Genomic DNA, 17,767 nt, shown 5'->3' with positions numbered 1-17,767 from the left:
AAAGGCTCCAGAAATGCCAAACATGTTTGAAAATGCATGGCCATTCATGACTTTGTTTTTGCAGCCCTGGGGCCCTATGACCCCTCCACCAGATGAACTCTAGACAGTGCAACCAGTACACCTTTGCTAGAATAATACTTATACTACAGTATGAACAAAAATATAAAGATTTTAATTTAGATAAGAAAATAATGTAAGGCCACCTCCCCTAGGTTTATATTGTACTGCTGCTATAATTCCCTAACACATTTGCAACTAACCGAATTACCAAAACTAGTTGACATGCTGTAAACCTCTGGCTTTTTGGGCCCCTTGGATTCCTGGGCCCCGGGGCAGTTATCCTCCAATCAGTTTGGATTGGGTGTGACTGTCCTCGGGTACCTTTTTAAAATCAATTTGAAAATAAATGTATGCATATGGCCCTCTTCTGTGACCGTTGATGTCATCCACATAAAGCTATTGAAATTTGGATCTCAATTTCCCCCCACATTTTAATTCACCCATTTACTCATTGGTGGTTTATTGAGAGAGTGAGCCGTTGTTTGCAATAGACGATCTCTGGACGACTCAGACAGCGTGCTTAACAGAGAGAGAGAGAGAGAGAGAGAGAGAGAGAGAGAGAAAAGGCGTTTCCACGTTTCAGCAGCCGGTGACTGAGCAGCGGACAGAGAAGCAGACGGCCACAGAGCGGAATCACGGTCATCCTGAACATTTCTGTTTTTATTATCTACAAAAACTGACTGACAGTTCATCTCACCCGTGTCCCCTCCACGGTCGCGTTTCCCCACGCTAATGAAACCGACTCAAATCCATCACAGAACGACTTGAAACCGCAAAAGTGAACCGAGATTGGCCGGGTGGACTTTTTTTTTCTCTTTCCATTTCTGCAGCACGTCTGTCCCGTCTCCTTCCCACAGAGCTGCTTTCTGTGAGATCCAGAGGAGATTATCTTCCCGCATCTCTCTTCCTGTCTGTAGCTGACTCATATCTGCTGCTCTCGGGGTGAGTACATTGCTTTTCTGCATTTCTCACTGCTCTCTTGTTGTGGGCTTTTTTATTTATTTATATATATATATTTTTTTTAAGTCTAAACGTCCCGGGTGTTGTTCATTAGTTGGGCCGGGTTGGGAGTCACCCCTCCGTCACCCACCTCTATTCAAGGATATGGATCATTTATCTCCTCACAAACCGTTACGTGATAGCTGTGTGAGAGACTCGCCTACTTCAAAGGCTGCCTGTAAAATGTAGTTTTCCGGCGTGTTGTTGGCATCAAAAAGGTAGATTTAACAGAGGGGGAAAAGTTGAAGAAATGGGGCGTTCGTGGCCTTTATGGATTTAGAAATCTCCAAAAGATTTGACCAAAATAGCCCAAATCACCCCAAAAATAATATTAATATATTTGAAAATAGAAATGTTGTAGGCTATCTGTAAAGTGCTGGGAAGTAACAAGCCATGAGAAATGTGCAATGCCTTGTTGACTTGACACAACTCAGTCATGCACTTGACTGTTGAGTGGCAAGTTGGTGATTTTTCCCATTCACAAGAGGGCATTTAACACACCATTAATTAGACTAATTGGATTGGGTTTAGTGTCGCTGGAGGCATTCAGTATCCAATGTCCTTTTCGTTACTTCCCAGCCAAATATGCTCATAGTACTCCCATTGAAACTTGATTTCCTGTTTGTTCTCATAAGTTACATTATTTATTAGCCTATATGAGACTCCTTACATTGTGATGTTTCCTACAGGGTCATATCTGTATTTGTAAGAATAACTGCAGACAGATTATCAGGAATGTTCTGCCTCTAAAAACCACAAATAGGACCACACTGCCAGCGACCACCTTTTGTGTGTGTGTGTGTGTGTGTGTGTGTGTGTGTGTGTGTGTGTGTGTGTGTGTGTGTGTGTGTGTGTGTGTGTGTGTGTGTGTGTGTGTGTGTGTGTGTGTGTGTGTGTGTGTGTGGAAGGGGTGGGTCTTTTATGAATGGATGTCTGGCCTGCCAACACGATGTGTGGGTATGTGTGCTGTGAGGGGTGGGGGTGACAATAGCTGGTTTATATCACCTAATAACCCTGTATTTTCTGTGTTTTATTCCCCTGATTGTGTCATAAAAGTATTCCTATAATATTCTTTTTTGGGGGGGGACTACAATATTTTTTTGCTCTGACTCAATGTAGAAGACATGATTAAAAAAAAACATAAAAACACATTAAGACAAAGTGTAACAGAAACACTGAGTTAAAGTAGGCCTGGTATGTAAAGTTAAGACATTCTGTTAAAGATGGAAATACGTTTAATACCTTTTTTGTTTTGCCTTAAATAGATGTCATTCCTTAGGAACTCATATTAGCGTGGCAGCGGTAAATATGAAGCCGTGAAAGCCATTGTGATTTGGATACTTTTACATGTTTTAGTGTATTTTGCAATGCAGATGCTCGGTTTCGTCTCTGTTTTTGTCTTATTATAATGATTAATTTTATTGCTTGTTCCAAAAAAATATATCAGAAAATAGTGCAAAATCATCACAATGTTAGAGAGCCCAGGTTACGTCATCAACTTGGTTGTTTGGTGTGACCAACAGAGACATTACCAAAAAACAAAGATAAATAGGTACATTTGCACAACAATGGCAAACGATTCATGAGTTGTCAGAACAATTGCTTGATTCATTTTCTAATCGTTTCAACGTCCCTTCTCTTGCATCCTGACCCCGAGTGACACACACATACTGTATATACATCTACGTACACATGCATACAGTGACTTCAGAGTGTGTGACACTTGTACAGCATGCTGCATTCCAGTCATATTATCCCTCCACAGTGTGCACGTTTTACAAGCTGTTAAACAATCCCAGTATAGCAGAATAGAGTCAACTTTATTTTATTGAATCAGTAACTGCTAAATTCTAGTCAAGTTTCGAGTCTTTCATATAGTGCTAGCGACGGTAAAGCGTCCCTGTAATCCGTTTTTGTGTGTGGGTAGTTTTGCAGGTTTATGAGGACATCTTTGAAAAGTGGGGATTTCCTCAAAGTGGCTTTATGAGGGTTTTAAGGACATTAGATTTAGTTGTAGGTCAATATTAGGGCATGCAGTTGTGTTGGTTAGGAGCTAGGGTCCTCACACCTGTGTGTGTGTGTGTGTGTGTGTGTGTGTGTGTGTGTGTGTGTGTGTGTGTGTGTGTGTGTGTGTGTGTGTGTGTGTGTGTGTGTGTGTGTGTGTGTGTGTGTGTGTGTGTGTGTGTGTGTGTGTGTGTGTGTGTGTGTGTGTGTGTGTGTGTGTGTGTGTGTGTGTGTGTGTGCGTGCCTTGACTCAGCTTTTTGGGAGCCTGTCTCCTCTCTGATATCGATCTGTCTTCTCTCTGATATCGATCTGTCTTCTCGGACAGAGAAAAACAAAACTGGGCAGCGCAGCAGAAATGTGCTTCCTCTCTCGGGTTCACTTCCTCTCTGTGCGCGTCGGTGGTGTCGGTTGTCTCCCCCGCCGCCGCCAGGGGAATGTTTGTGGTTGACTGTTTACAGGAACTGAGTCAAACACAGTTTTTGGGAAGATCAGCATTAAACTGGTGTAACTTGAAGTAAAGCAATGAAAACAGAAGAAAAACATGTCAGTTCTTTTTTTTTTTTTTTTCACGCCTCCCTTGTTGGCAAGCTGTTTATTAACACATTCCAGACAACTGACAATAGAATAAAATCGACTTCACCATAACCGTAAGAAACCGTTTTCAGCCTAACATTGTCTTTTTAATAATCAAAGGAAGAGCATCTCTTTGCCGCAAATTGAAACCCATATATTCACCCAAAATGTGAAATTGTGGTGTTAAGTATGGTCACTTTTGTAACCACAGGAAATGAGGAATGGAAACAATGTTCAGAAGCAACTGGACTCACCAACATCTGATCTATGTCCTCTCTCTTCTTTATTTGGTTTCATTTGGTATGGAACCTCCCAAATTAGCCAGAGTGGGAAACCACAGCATGCAGTGTGTGACTCACTGACATCATCTGGCAAAAGTAGGGCTGGGTAATATGTCAAAAAGTGATTCTTTTTTTCCCCCACATAATGAAGCAGAATTAAAACATGATTAAAACATATGTTGTAGACCTACATGTACAAACAGTTACAATTAAAATACTTAAAGCAACACTATGTAACTTCAACCCCTACAGGTTGTCTCATTGGAACTACAGCTACAGCTAAAAGTTACATAGTGTTGCTTTAAACTCCTGCACCACTTGCTTGGCTGGCAGCACCATGGACTCTGTGACCGCAATCCATCCAGTAGTCACTAGTCACTAAAGCAAATAAAGTCTTCCTCCTGGTGGTGCTAAGATCACTAAAGTCAGTAGGTTCATCCTCTGGAGACCATGAATGTCTCTACAAACTTCCGTAGCAATCCATCCAGTAGTTGATGAGAGATTTCAGTATTGACGTCATAGGATAAGCAAATGTTGCCAGCTACACTATCATCTACAAAATAACCTTTTTGTGCACACATTGTAACAACTGTATTTTCACAGTGTAGACATTTAACATTTCATTTCCAATTAATAAAATTAATTTGATATAGCGTCCAGACCTACATGCATGTTTGAAAGTTCAACTCTTGCTGTATTTTACAGCTGCCAGTGTTCTTGCAAAGCAATTCAGGCTCAACCATTTTTAAGTTTTTTTAATAACCACATTTTGTAAAGAAATGCACAATATCTAAAAGCACAGAACATAGTTTTTAAAATAGTTATTTCATTAGCTTGTTGAAAAAATGTGTCAAAACACTTTTAATCCCCAGATGTATTTTGACTGAAAGCTTGTCAAATCTTTATTATGAGGAGAGCCAGAGTCCATTTAGAACCAAGCAGGTTTGGTTTCTACACCCAATTGTATCAATTTGTGTCTTTAAAGAACAAAAATTATGTCACTAAGTTTGGTAATATTCAGTGTTTTTATTTTAAATGTATTTTTATTACTGGTAGTATTGAGGATCTCTGAAAAAGCCTTTACATCAACATGAGTCCCAGGCTAACCTCCGCACTGACAGGCCAACATTTGATATTTAATAAAGCCCTGCATCAGGCTGATCTGACAACAATGCACGTCAACACAGCACACTGGGTAACTAAGATCACATCATGCTGAAAACCAACACAAATGTGTGTGGTGTCAAAGTAAGGACTCTGATATCATGAATAACCTGTGTTGTTCAGCCTCGCCGTCACTCAGAAAGGATCACTTCCTGCAACAGTGGATCCTCTTGAAATGTAATAGTGCGTTCCCTTTGTACTCCCAACTCAGAAGTCGGAAACACGCCCCCCCTGATCTTGGATATCCGAGCTCGGAACTTGGGCAACCACCAAGTACCCCGAGCTAAAAATCCAACATGGCTGCTCTGTGCTTCAACAGTTGTGAAAGCTGTAGTAACATACAGTTATAGGCACTTCTGTGTTATTGTGTCTCACTAAATCAGTCATACACGCAACGCTGTCCATATTCTATCTGTGGACAATGTTGTTACGCTGTTTGTATGCACAAAAAAACAGCGTAATGCGTTGTTATTAACTAACAATGGCTAACCTGGCAACAAATGAAAACAATGAAAATCCGACTTGTAAATGGAACGCATTCACTCTCGTGTGTGACGTCATTCCCAGCTTCGGCTTCCGAGTTCTGAGGTAAATGGAACGCACTATCACTGTCAGACTACACCTGCCTTTTGTTTCCCAACCCTCCCCCCCTTGCTGCGCATTTGTTTACTTTCACCATGAGTGCGCCAAGATCTCAGGAAGCTACGAGTTACACAAGGTCAGTGTCATTAGCTGGCGTTACATCACTGCCTGCAATTGGCACTACGGCTGCTCGCTGACACCGTCCTCCGCTGCTGCCCACTCTTCCTCAGGTCTGATATTGGTATCCATTTACAGATTAAACTGTTAGAGCAGATGCCACATTCTAACTGAACAGGGAAAGGCTCCTGAGAGTAAACCGCTACACATGTTCTAGACATGCAACAAGCAGAAGAACCTGAATTTAGTACATGCAACAACATTTGCATTGTAATCCTGCAGGAGGGATGCAAAGCTTGAAGTGATGCGGAGAATGATAACATTATGGAATAATCCTCCAGCTACAAATATGTAAATCTTTTCTATTAATGACACTTATTGTATGTTCCTGTTTTTATTGAGTTACTGCCAAAACTTCCCATATGATTGAAGGTTAAGTACATAAATCCTTAATGCTTAATTGACTAATTGTCTCAAAGGCTTTGGTTCCCGTTGACCCCATTGAGCTGGCTGCCACCGAAACTTCAATGATAAGAATCATCAGTCGAGAAGTCCCCGAGCTAGACCTCGTCAAATCACTGCTCTTTGTAGCTGCGTGATTATACACAGCCAGTATTACAGCATGGCAGGTTATGAAAATGCAAAACAGTGAAAAGTTGAGTATTTGTCCCAAGCATGAAACTTGGAGCTAGCTTGGAAAATTCAGTTTCAACTGTATATCAGGTGGTACATTTTGCCGGATGACAGTCTTCTCGGCTGGATGTCCGTTCACTTTCGCTTTCTTTGTATTGGAATTTTAAACTCCATTGGATGCATGAGGACTATGATTAACCGCTCCTCAGATCTCTGCAGGGTAAATCCAGACAGCTAGCTAGACTATATGTCCAATCTGAGTTTTCAGTTGCACGACTAAAAAAACTTTTGAACGTACACATGTTCTACCAAAACAAGTTCCTTCACGAGGCTATTTTGAACTGGCACCGGGGCTCCGTCCAGCGCTTAGTGCCGTCCAAGATGATTGTGATTGGTTTAAAGAAATGCCAATGAACCAGAGCACGTTTTTCTCCCATCCCGGAATGCATATGGACTAGCCAGACCCTCCTTAGCAGTGCTGTGGAGGAGAGTCTGGCAAAGCAAGACCATATCAGGTGAAACAGCATAGGACTCCTCAGCCTGGTGTCTCTGTCTCAGTCTTTGGGGTCGCAGGAAGTGGTACGGCAAACAGTGACTGGGCCAAGAGTGAAACCAGCACCCAGAACTAAGCTTACCGCCCCCACTGTTTCCATAACAAACTCTGTGTATTGTGTTGGGCTCACCCAGAGCACTGGATGCTCTGCAAACAGGAAGTAATGCCTTAAAGGGGAAGTCCACATTTCCAGTTACATCACCAGTTATACTGTAATTAGCTGTTATTCCCTGTCAGATTTCTTATATTCTCTATACAATACAGGTGGTCCTATTAGGTGTGTTTTCATATCCAAAACCACTATCCTACAGTATATGAATATGTACCATTTCATTTGCAGGTTACTGTATTTGGCAAGATGATTATGCTGATGATTACTTGGTATGTAGCATCAAAAACCGTGTATGTTATTTGAAAGAGGAAATGAGCAGCTAGTCACAACTTATTAGGCTTTTAATCTGAATGAGTGATTTACAGTGTTTTGTAGCATGTGCAATGATTTATTTTAAATTAAAAAAATAATAAAAATACTTGCTTCTACTGTTGATGCATTTTATCTGCTCTGTGTTGTGATTGAATTCATGCAAATATATCATGCAGCAGAGATTTCAGTTTAGGGCATCACAATTAATCGCAATTTTATTGAAAGCGCAATATGGACTAGTATTACTAGGACTAATATTCAAATCGCAGGGGGGCTCAATATTTGTTAAAGGCAAAATCTGTGTCAAACCATTCTAAAATATTGTAGTGATGCAGAGATGTCCCAGCCTACAAATCCTATCTGACAGACTAGATGAAAACATCTTGATTGGTACAGATCCTTGCAAAAATTACACTATGATCATTTAAATTTTTTTTTTCATTGTAATATTTTTAACTGAAAATGAGAATAATGATACAGAAAAGATCATTCCCTCATATCAAAAATCACACCGTAATCACAATATCAGTCAAAATAATCACAATTAGATATTTACCTGATATTGTGTAGCCCTATTTCAAATGTCCTATTTTGGGGTGGAGCAGCAACGCACCAGGTTGTGTGGATGTAGGTACAACTTTAACGTTGTTTTGTGCAAAACTGGAGTAATTCTGTTGATTTTATGGATAGAGGGAGGAACAGAGGGGTGTTGCCTGCTTTAACACACAGCTGTGGAAGTGTTTCATAAGCCCAATGATAATGGATGAAGTGATCCACACACATGCAGTACACCTAAGCCTACACAGACGGACAGATCCACACAAACCGCAACAGTGCAGATGGCGCACACATGCGAAAACACGTGAATACACGCTATCTTTCTCTCTGTTTTACATGCCCACACACACATACATACACACTTTGAGCCAGGCCATTCCCCTTCGCTCGTGTGCATAATCTACTCTGCCGCTCGCCTCCAAAATGAAACGGCTCAGTGGGTCTGATTGGATTTCATAAGAGTTGATTCGATTGGAGCAGGAGGGCAGGGGGGTGAATACAGTTCTGCTGTGTGTGTGTGTGTGTGTGTGTGTGTGTGTGTGTGTGTGTGTGTGAGAATATACCGTCAAGGGTCACCTCAAAGTGTAGACTCTGTTTCTGTCTGCCTGTCTCTGTTGCTCACATCAGTTTTTAATCATCAAATTGACTGTGAAAAAGTCCCGGCATCCAACAGTTTTTCAACCAGTGTGTACATTAGCGTAAACATGATCGCACCAAACTCTCCATCACTTCCTGTGTTGAGAAGGAAACATCACAAAACCGTAAGTACTGTAATCGATTGTTTAGAAAAGGCCGTTGAGTTCCCCTCAGTGCTGATGAATTTCACGTTCTTCTCATCTACACCTGTACAGATCCTCACACAGACACACACGTGGTGGTGAAAATAGTGTCAGTTACAGTATCGAGTCAAAATCAAACCTGAAGGACAAACAAAACTTTGATGTTCTAAAAACTTGTTAGGAATTATGTTGTTTCTTTTATTGAGAAAGTTGCTGTGTAACAGCCCACACTGATGTCTCAGATTTAGCAATTTTTCCATAAAGGTCATTTGGGGAATTATGCTAATTAGTTTTCTTGCGGAGAGTTAGATGAGAAGATAGATACCACATATCCATGTGTGAAATGTGAAGCTACGCACAGGAGGTGGTTAGCTTAGCATTAGTCTCGCTTTGCCAGACCCTCCTCCAAAGCGCGCTGAAGGAGGGTCTGGCTGCTCCACATAGCATTCAGGGATGGGAGTCAAACGTGCTCTGGTTTAATGGAATTCCTTTAAACCAATCAGAATCGTCATGGGCGGTGCTAAACTCCACACAAAGCCGCTGCAAAATAGTTGTGCGAGAGAAAACTCAGATTGGACAGATAAGCCTCTTTCCGACCCAAGTAGTTACGGGAACGTAGTTATAGGAACAGTCCACTTCTAAACAGTTCTACTAACTACTCTCGCCCAAAACCGGTTTTTCCATTTGCTTTCGCACTGGCCAAGTGGCCATAGGAACTGGTAGGAGGGGTAAGGGAATGACGCAAGCACGGCAGCAGTCTTTATAGCGTCATCACTTGACTTTAGCGCCACATACAACAAACCAGCATGGAGGAGGCCATCGGAATGTTGGTGCCTTGCCGGGATCCTCATAACGGCTTAAAGGTCCTATAAAATGCTGCTCTTTGGATGCTTTTATAAAGGCCTCAGTGGTCCCCTAATACTGTATCTGAAGTCTCTTTCCCAAAATTCAGCCTTGGTGCAGAATTACAGCCACTAGAGCCAGTCCCACAATGAGCTTTACTTAGTATGTGACATTTCTGTGTATGTAGCTATGGAGGAAAAGAGAGGGGGGGGCAAGGTGGATGGTGAGGGTATGGCCTTGACCACCTGCCATGATTCACTTGTTTCCAAGCCATGATGTCTCTCTCTCATGGGTGGGCCAAATTCTCTGGGCGGGCAAAGCAGAGAAAGAGGAGGTAACCTTGCTCCTTATGACCTCATAAGGAGAAGATTCCAGATCGGCCCATCTGAGCTTTCATACCCATGGCTTGGTTTACACCTATCGCCATTTGTAGCCACTGGGGGACCATAGGCAGGCTGGGGGAACACATATTAATGTTAAAAAAAAAACTCATTAAGAGAAATTTTCATACCATGGGACCATTTAACAGAGAAAACACAGAAGACGAAGGCTCCAGCGTAATAGGATCCTAATTAATATGATGGAAGAAGATAGAAGAGCAGAGCGCAACAGGCAAATGAAACGACGGGTAAGTTTAACTAGCATTAACAATTAGCTGGTTGAATGCGTGATGTTTGTCTCATGAGTTAGCATACGTAGGCGAATTGCAACAGACAGTGAAGAATATGTACGGTTTGTCTTTCAGACGTTGCTTGGGTTCCTACGCGGAAAAAGGAAAATACCCTGCCCTGAAGTAGGAGCTGAAAGAGTTACAGGAACTGCGGTCAGAGGAACTTAATAATCCCCAAATTGGTCCAGTCGGAACACGAGAAAAAAAGGATTCTAGGAACGTTATGTACTAGGAACTGCAAAAATCCCTCCGGTCGGAAAGGGACTATAGTCTAGCTAGCTGTCTCACTTTACTAGGGGTGGAACGGTACAGCACAGACGACACGGTTCGGTTCATACCTCGGTTCAGACATCACGGTTCGGTACAATGGAGGGAAAAGCAAAATAAAAATGCAGAAGGCAATTTTTTATTTATTGTGCGTGTCTCAGGCTGTACCACCTAGTGTCAGACAGTCTCTCCCCTGAATTAGCTGCAACAGCCTGAGGTGTGTAAAGTAAGATGTAAACAGTAAAGAATAAGTACCCCACATCATCTCCAGACTCCATCTGTAACTTGTAAACAAAATAAGACAATCAGCTATAAAACAAAGTACAGCATCTCTTATTTATGAAAGTGCAAATGACATAGAAGGCGAGACCTTCCCCCACAAAAGATAAAAGAAAGTATTCTTGCTATTAAGTGCGACAGGCATACCTTTGCCAACTGGTCATTAGTGAAACGGAGGGTGCAGCTGACAACTCATGCTCCATCAATGTCCATGTTTGGTTTAATATATCGAAGTGACTACAGTTTGCCTCATATGTGGATGGGATGGCATGTTGTAACGAGGTTTGAGTACATGCAGCAAATACTTGAAGCCAGGTTCCTCTACGAGTGAGTATGGGCGCATTGAGGATGACATGTAAATTCTGGTTGCTTCAGTTATCTTAGGGTGTGCTCAAGTGTCCCTAAAGAACCCGCGTATCTAACAGTAGTTCCGCATTACATTAGTTCCGCATTACATTAATTAATTTGCACTTGAGTTTTATTTATTTTTATACCGTTTATTCTCAATGTAAATTCATGCACTGAACCGTGACGCCTGTACCATTTCGGTTCAATACGAATACATGTACTGTTCCACCCCTACAATTTACCATGAAAAGATCTGAGGAGCAGTTAACAAAAATCCTCCTTAATCCACTAAATTTTATAATTCCAACACAAAGAAAGCGGAAGGAAACGGAAAATACATCCATCCGACTGAATTTCCTGCAGCACCGGAGCAATCCCGGAAGTGGAACGCGAAGGCCATAGACTAGCTTAGCATAAAGACTGGAGCAGAGAGAAATCACTAGCCTGGGTCAGAGTTTGTTTCCCAGCTTGTGTATGGAATGGTTATTAGTGAGCAATACAGGTGCTGGTAGGCTGAGTTTGTTGGACAGAGCATGGCTAGCTGTTTTCCCCGGTTTCCAGTGTTTATGCTAAGCTAATGGTCTCCAGTTGAATGGTATTTGGGGCTCAACAGCAATAAATGTGTGGAATACATACAAATTACCGTGCATTACTTTTCATAGTTATATGTACAAATGAATCATGAGACAGCCTGGTATGTTACACACAGCTAACGTTTTGGCCAGTTTTTGTTTCTGTCATGCGACAGATGGGCCAGTGCCCATCGGGGGGTCTGATGTGTTTGAGCTTCTTCATCTGCTCTTTGGATGATGCTGCATGTGGCGTGGGTGGAAAGTACAGGTCTATAACAGTTGCTCTGATGAGCCGTGAGTGCTGTGATGAGACGCTTTGTGTTGCTGAGGTGATTCAGAGCGTTTTTTTTTGTGGCACCCTGAATGAGACCAAATGTTATACTTATGTGCTTCATGAAAGACTCTTTGAACATGATTTTATGTGAGATTTTAGGAGAATAACAAGCTGTTGAAATACATGTTCTAACTTTTTTCTTCTAAAGTGTTTTTCTGGCATTTCCTGATGTTTGTGTGTGTTTTTCCTCTACAACTGTCTCAGCATCCATGTCATCCATCTCAAAAAGGAAATATGCTTCCTGAACTCGTCAGTTAAAGCCCAGAATGTGTCTTAGCATGCCTTACTGTTACTACCTCCATCCCCTTCTCTATTTTATGTGTGTGTGTGTGTGTGTGTGTGTGTGTGTGTGTGTGTGTGTGTGTGTGTGTGTGTGTGTGTGTGTGTGTGTGTGTGTGTGTGTTCATGTACTGTATGTGTGGTTTAAAAAGCCTCAGGAATCAGGTTAACCTCCCCGCCACAGAGAGAAAAAAAAAATCACAACGTACACACACACACACGCACACACGTGTACCTTCTCGCCGCTCAAACTGATAAAATGTGATGCAGGCGTCAAACTTGCTCGGTGTATGTTGTTTATGTAACCCTCTGGGGAGCTGTGTACCAACCTAGTGCTCGCGGTTTTGCAGCTAGCACTAATGCACCATACCGTTACACAAAGGCCCGACTAGAAGCTTTAATTTAATACTTTTTCCACAGAGTTTTTGGAGAGACGAAACCCAAGGTGGGCAGCTAGCAGCCCATAAGCCACATCCCATATGTTTCTTTTCTTTGCAGCGCTTAGTATTCAAAACTGAACATCTTCTCATTAATGAGTTCAAGTTCCATTTTGCTCAGTCCTTGTGGGTTATAACTGCTTTAGCCTGCCTGTCTGCTATTTTCAAATCACATCTCTGCTTTGTGAGTGAAGTTTGGTTTACTAGATGAAATCTTTAAGGAATGTTCATGCCTTTTTCATGAAAACAGAAAGTTTTTTTTGTGTATATTTGAAATAATTAATATGTATAACAACCTTAAAACCCCTGCAGCCTTTTTAATGTGAGTACTTGTGCAACCTACAACATCTTTCTAAAATCTAATCAAGTTGGTGAAGGATCCTTTCTGTCTGTTATATTTAGTCACTAGAATTTGTTTGTGATTGTAGCATCTTTTTAAAAAATTGATGGCATATTTTATTTGATTCTACTACTAGGGGGTGTAAAGTCTTTCATTTATTTTATTTTAATTCCGCACATAGTGGATTTGATTTTCTACAGGTATTTTATTTATTGGCAAATGCCATGATGACATTTGTAATAACCTATTAGCTGACCAATCACTTGCCATATATATTAGCTAGCTCAGCTGACATTATATCAAATTGATTAAAAGTGTCAGTAAATCAGTTTCCAGACAGAAATACATTTTTCAGTTCATTGTTCATAGCTGTTTTCCTCCTGTAGTATACACTATGCAGCTTAGAGTACACAAACTGAGTCACACTGTGCACTCCAATATTAAAACAAAAACCCTTAGTCATCACACCACTGCACTGTTTCTTACATTGTCAACAGTCTCTTGGTTGTGTTGTAGACGTGCTTCGGACAGACGAGGAACTAACGAGCAGGAAAGTCAATTTCAGAAATACTGAAAACATCACCACAATGAGAACATGAAAGGGAAACATTAAATAGCACTGCCACGTTCCTCTTTTAAAGACCTTGCACAGCATCTAGTCTCACAATAGGTGGAACAACAAGGATGTGTGATAGAGCAAATTGATCTTTAATGGGTGTATTACATAAGCAGTAATTGAATCCAAGCAATAATAGTGTTGCATATCCGCCATACTGATAACTACTGTTCGAAGACAGAGCTGTTTTGGTTGCTGAGGCAAGTGCTTTGGTAACCATGGAGCTAATTGTCTGGAATGATGATATATTGCTACTACATCTCATCTTCATACGGTGAAAAAGCAGCAATATCCTTGAGGTTGTTCTTCATAGTTGTGGATACTTAGACGGCTGCTCTTTATGGGGGCGCACAGTCTACTGGATGAGCTGGAGGTAGCCCTGTGTTTATTTTTTATTAAATAGGGACAATGCACAATACATTTATTGCATTTCTAGCTAAGTCAATTCAGCCTCACAGAGCCGCAAGCATGGCTGTAGACTCTTGTATAACAGAATCAGGTACAACCCTGCCGTTGGATTCTCGTCAGTTTCACTGGTGCCAACATAAACATAAACCTCCCCATAGTCCTGCATTGCCAACAAGAACACTTCGTGTAATGTGAGTTATTACCTCAATAATGTGGATGGGAAATGGAAGGACTGCACATGGGAGTCCTGCAGTGAATTCATCAACTGTTGTGTTATTATAGAAATCCATTATAGAGATGTAATGTGAAGAGGCGATGAAGGCAGGCAGGTCAAGTACGCCAGTTAGATGTCTTAACGTCGCCCCTTTTTGCAGGGTGATGGACTCAGTTTAATTTTCTCTGAATTGCACCCATCTTTCTCCCCTGGTTCTGCCGTGCTTAATCCGCTAATGGGGCGACGGAGAGGACTGAGCAATAGAAAGAGAGACGCAGCGAGTACAAGAGGAGGAGTGGAAGAGAAAGAGAGAGGAGGCAAACAGAGTAGTCTGAAAATTTGAGTCGCGCCTGGAGTCTGAAACCAACTGAACAACTTGTTTAATCTCTAATGGACTGTTTTGGGAATCCAGGCTGTGTGTGTGTGTGTGTGTGTGTGTGTGTGTGTGTGTGTGTGTGTGTGTGTGTGTGTGTGTGTGTGTGTGTGTGTGTGTGTGTGTGTGTGTGTGTGTGTGTGTGTGTGTGTGTGTGTGTGTGTGTGTGTGTGTGTGTGTGTGTGTGTGTGTGTGTGTGTGTGTGTGTGTGTGTGTGTGTGTGTGTGTGTGTGTAAGAGGGGTCAATGGCTGCAATATGGACAGCCATTCCCCCCCAGTCCCTGACCGTTTGACTCCTCGTCCCGTTAGTGAGAGAGAAAAGGAAGCTGCCATGAAACACTGCCTCTCGTGTGTGTGTGTGTGTGCGTGTGTGCTTTCCCTTCTCCCCCTTCGGCTCAGATGATGGCTATAACTGACGATGACTCAGACTCGTGCACCCCACCCCTCCTTCCTCTTCCTTTCCCTCATCCTGCTCTCCTTCCTCTCTTTCTTTCACCTCTTTCCTCTCTCTTTTCTCTCACCTCCTCTTCCCTTATCCCTTATGTCTCCCTCCTCTCCCCTTTTTTCCCCCCTGACCTCCATCGCAGCAGCAGCTCCGGTGTTTCTGGCAATTACTGTATATTAAGGATCAGGGTATAGATGTTCTCTCCGCACACGTCCTTTTATCTTTGTTCCAAAATGCTGACAATCGTAGATTAAGCATAATTCTAAATTCCTCAATTAAAACCGTTTTTGCAAGCTAATGCTAAGGCTAAGACTTCAGTGACAAAATAACCAAAATAACATGCTGCTCTTTTACCAACAGGAGACTCCAAATTTGAAAGACTACAAAACATTATAATTAAGTTAGTTTGATATATAAGCAATATGAAGCATTTTTCGCTCTGATCAGAGGCCCTGTACCCAATCCCTGTAAAACCTTTTATTTTATTTCTACCTTTACTTTGTGCCCTTCCTTTTTTCTTTTTTTTATCAAACCAGGGTTGGAACTGGGTAACCTTGTCCCTTTGTGTGTGTCATGGTGGTGCGAGAGAAACAAGTCTGGGGGTCACCAAAGTGAATTTATCGTCTGGAAACCATGAATATCTGCACCGCATTTCATGGTAATCCATCCAATAGTTGCTGAGATATTTTAGTCCGGACAGAGGTGACTTGCATCACTGAAACAGCTGTAGTGTAGGAAGAAGCTGAATAATAACACAATTTAAACAAGCTGAAAGAACTAATAACTGATTATAAAAATTGAATGTTAACATTGTTAGGACCTCCAGTTCTTCCGCGCTTTGCTTCTGATTGTTTAAACCAGCTCTGATGCAGAATCCCTCATCTAAACAGGCCAGAACGGGGCGGAATAAGATTATTACTTTTTAGCGACAAATCCTCTCTCCCATTGCGGCTCCTCTGCCTTTCTTGTCGCATAAAGCCTGAAAACACGACAAAAAGGCACTCTCTCTTCCTCCCACTCCGCCGCCTTTTACTCTCTGCTCTTGTCGGATGGAGGAGCTGCATGATTACAGTCAACACTCTATATGAAGTGTACTTTATGTAAGGGTGTGTGATGTCAGCGTCTACTGAGACCAGTTTTGTTGTGTTTTTGTGGTGACTGTGCATGAAACTTGAATGTGTTTGCAAGCATGTTTCTGTTCCATGGTTTCGTGAAAACATACAGTAGATATGTCCAGTGTGTTTGTCCTCCTGTAGATGCAAGCTTCCATGTGGGTTGATTGTGTGTGTGTGTGTGTGTGTGTGTGTGTGTGTGTGTGTGTGTGTGTGTGTGCGCGCCTGCAGCTGTGTCTCTTGTCCACTGTGTGAGGCGAGGTTATGGCATCCTGTTCCTTTTCCTCGCTGCCTCTCCGTCTGGAGCCGAGCCAGCCTCAGTGAACTGTGCATTACAGTGGGATACAGCCCCATTATCACTGTGGAGAATGCCGGCATCCGGACATAGGCCTGCTGTGTAACTGTGTGTGTGTGTGTGTGTGTGTGTGTGTGTGTGTGTGTGTGTGTGTGTGTGTGTGTGTGTGTGTGTGTGTGTGTGTGTGTGTGTGTGTGTGTGTGTGTGTGTGTGTGTGTGTGTGTGTGTGTGTGTGTGTGTGTGTGTTCAAGTTTGTAGCTATGTGAATTGAATTTCCCTGACATTTTCTTTTGCTAAATTGGTTTTGTCTGCATAGCTGTGTGCGTGCGTGTTTATGCTCTTGTATTTCTATATCTGTGAGGACCAAATGTCTGAACATGGATAAAAATGTGACAAAAAAGTGAGAAGATGTCTGAATTTGGTGGTAGGGTTAGTGTGAATTTAAGTTTAGAGTAAACATTGATGTGTTTTGGTGCATATCTTCCTTCCCTATGTGCAGCTATATCCCATCTCCTCCCTGAGACAGCAGCTGCTGTAAAGGCTGTGATAGGCAGGCCGAACAAACCCCAGAGTCGCAAGCTAACACTTCTGCATATGCTCCACACTAGTAAATATCACAGGCCAACAGTAGGGGAGAGAAACATGTTGTTGTAGAGGAACAATGTTCGCTCGTCGATAACAGCTTGGAAAAGATGATAATGTGGGTTTGTGCAAGTGTCTGTCAAATACGGAATTAAAACATACAATCACACCTACAGTGAGATAATATGCAGCGGATGAACTGACAAATGAGTAGCTGGGGGGAAAAAAATCGGTATGTCTCATTTGGATAAGTTGCTATTTCTGTATGTGTCATGATATGCAAACATGTGAGCAAGTCATTTCTTTCCCGTCTTGTACAAATGCTCCAGCAGCATTTTTTTTTCTTCCACACAGCCATTTCTCCATCTGGGATCAGGCAGGAGCCAAACAGGAAATCGTTTTTTTTTTTCTTCTCTTGTTTTTGTACAGTCAGCGTCTTGAAGTTATTTATGCAAAGGTGCTGTGTGCAAAGTGAGCGAGCAAACCCTGCAACATCAGAAGTCTGAGTGGGCCATTTATCAGCAGTGTTTTGCATGTCTGCGTGAGTGATTTTGAACCAGTGTGTGTGTCACTTGGACCCTGTGCTTGTTTCGTTGCCTTTGTTGGCATATTGCCGGGAGAGGAT

The 17,767-nt window shown here is 42.1% G+C and overlaps 1 protein-coding gene across 1 annotated transcript in view; it reads left to right on the top strand.

The window, feature by feature from the left end:
* Positions 1-626: 626 nt before the first annotated feature.
* Positions 627-17,767, top strand: part of pea15 (proliferation and apoptosis adaptor protein 15) — a 54,357-nt gene continuing 37,216 nt past the window's right edge. The window contains exon 1 of the mRNA XM_028606294.1: positions 627-1,002. The gene's annotated coding sequence lies outside the window, so the exon portion shown is untranslated. The remainder of the gene's footprint in view (positions 1,003-17,767) is intronic.

The sequence above is a fragment of the Perca flavescens genome, chromosome 19 (genome assembly GCF_004354835.1).
Source record: "Perca flavescens isolate YP-PL-M2 chromosome 19, PFLA_1.0, whole genome shotgun sequence".
In the NCBI taxonomy this organism is placed as follows: Eukaryota; Metazoa; Chordata; class Actinopteri; order Perciformes; family Percidae; genus Perca; species Perca flavescens.
This window is presented reverse-complemented; position numbering and strand designations above follow the sequence as displayed.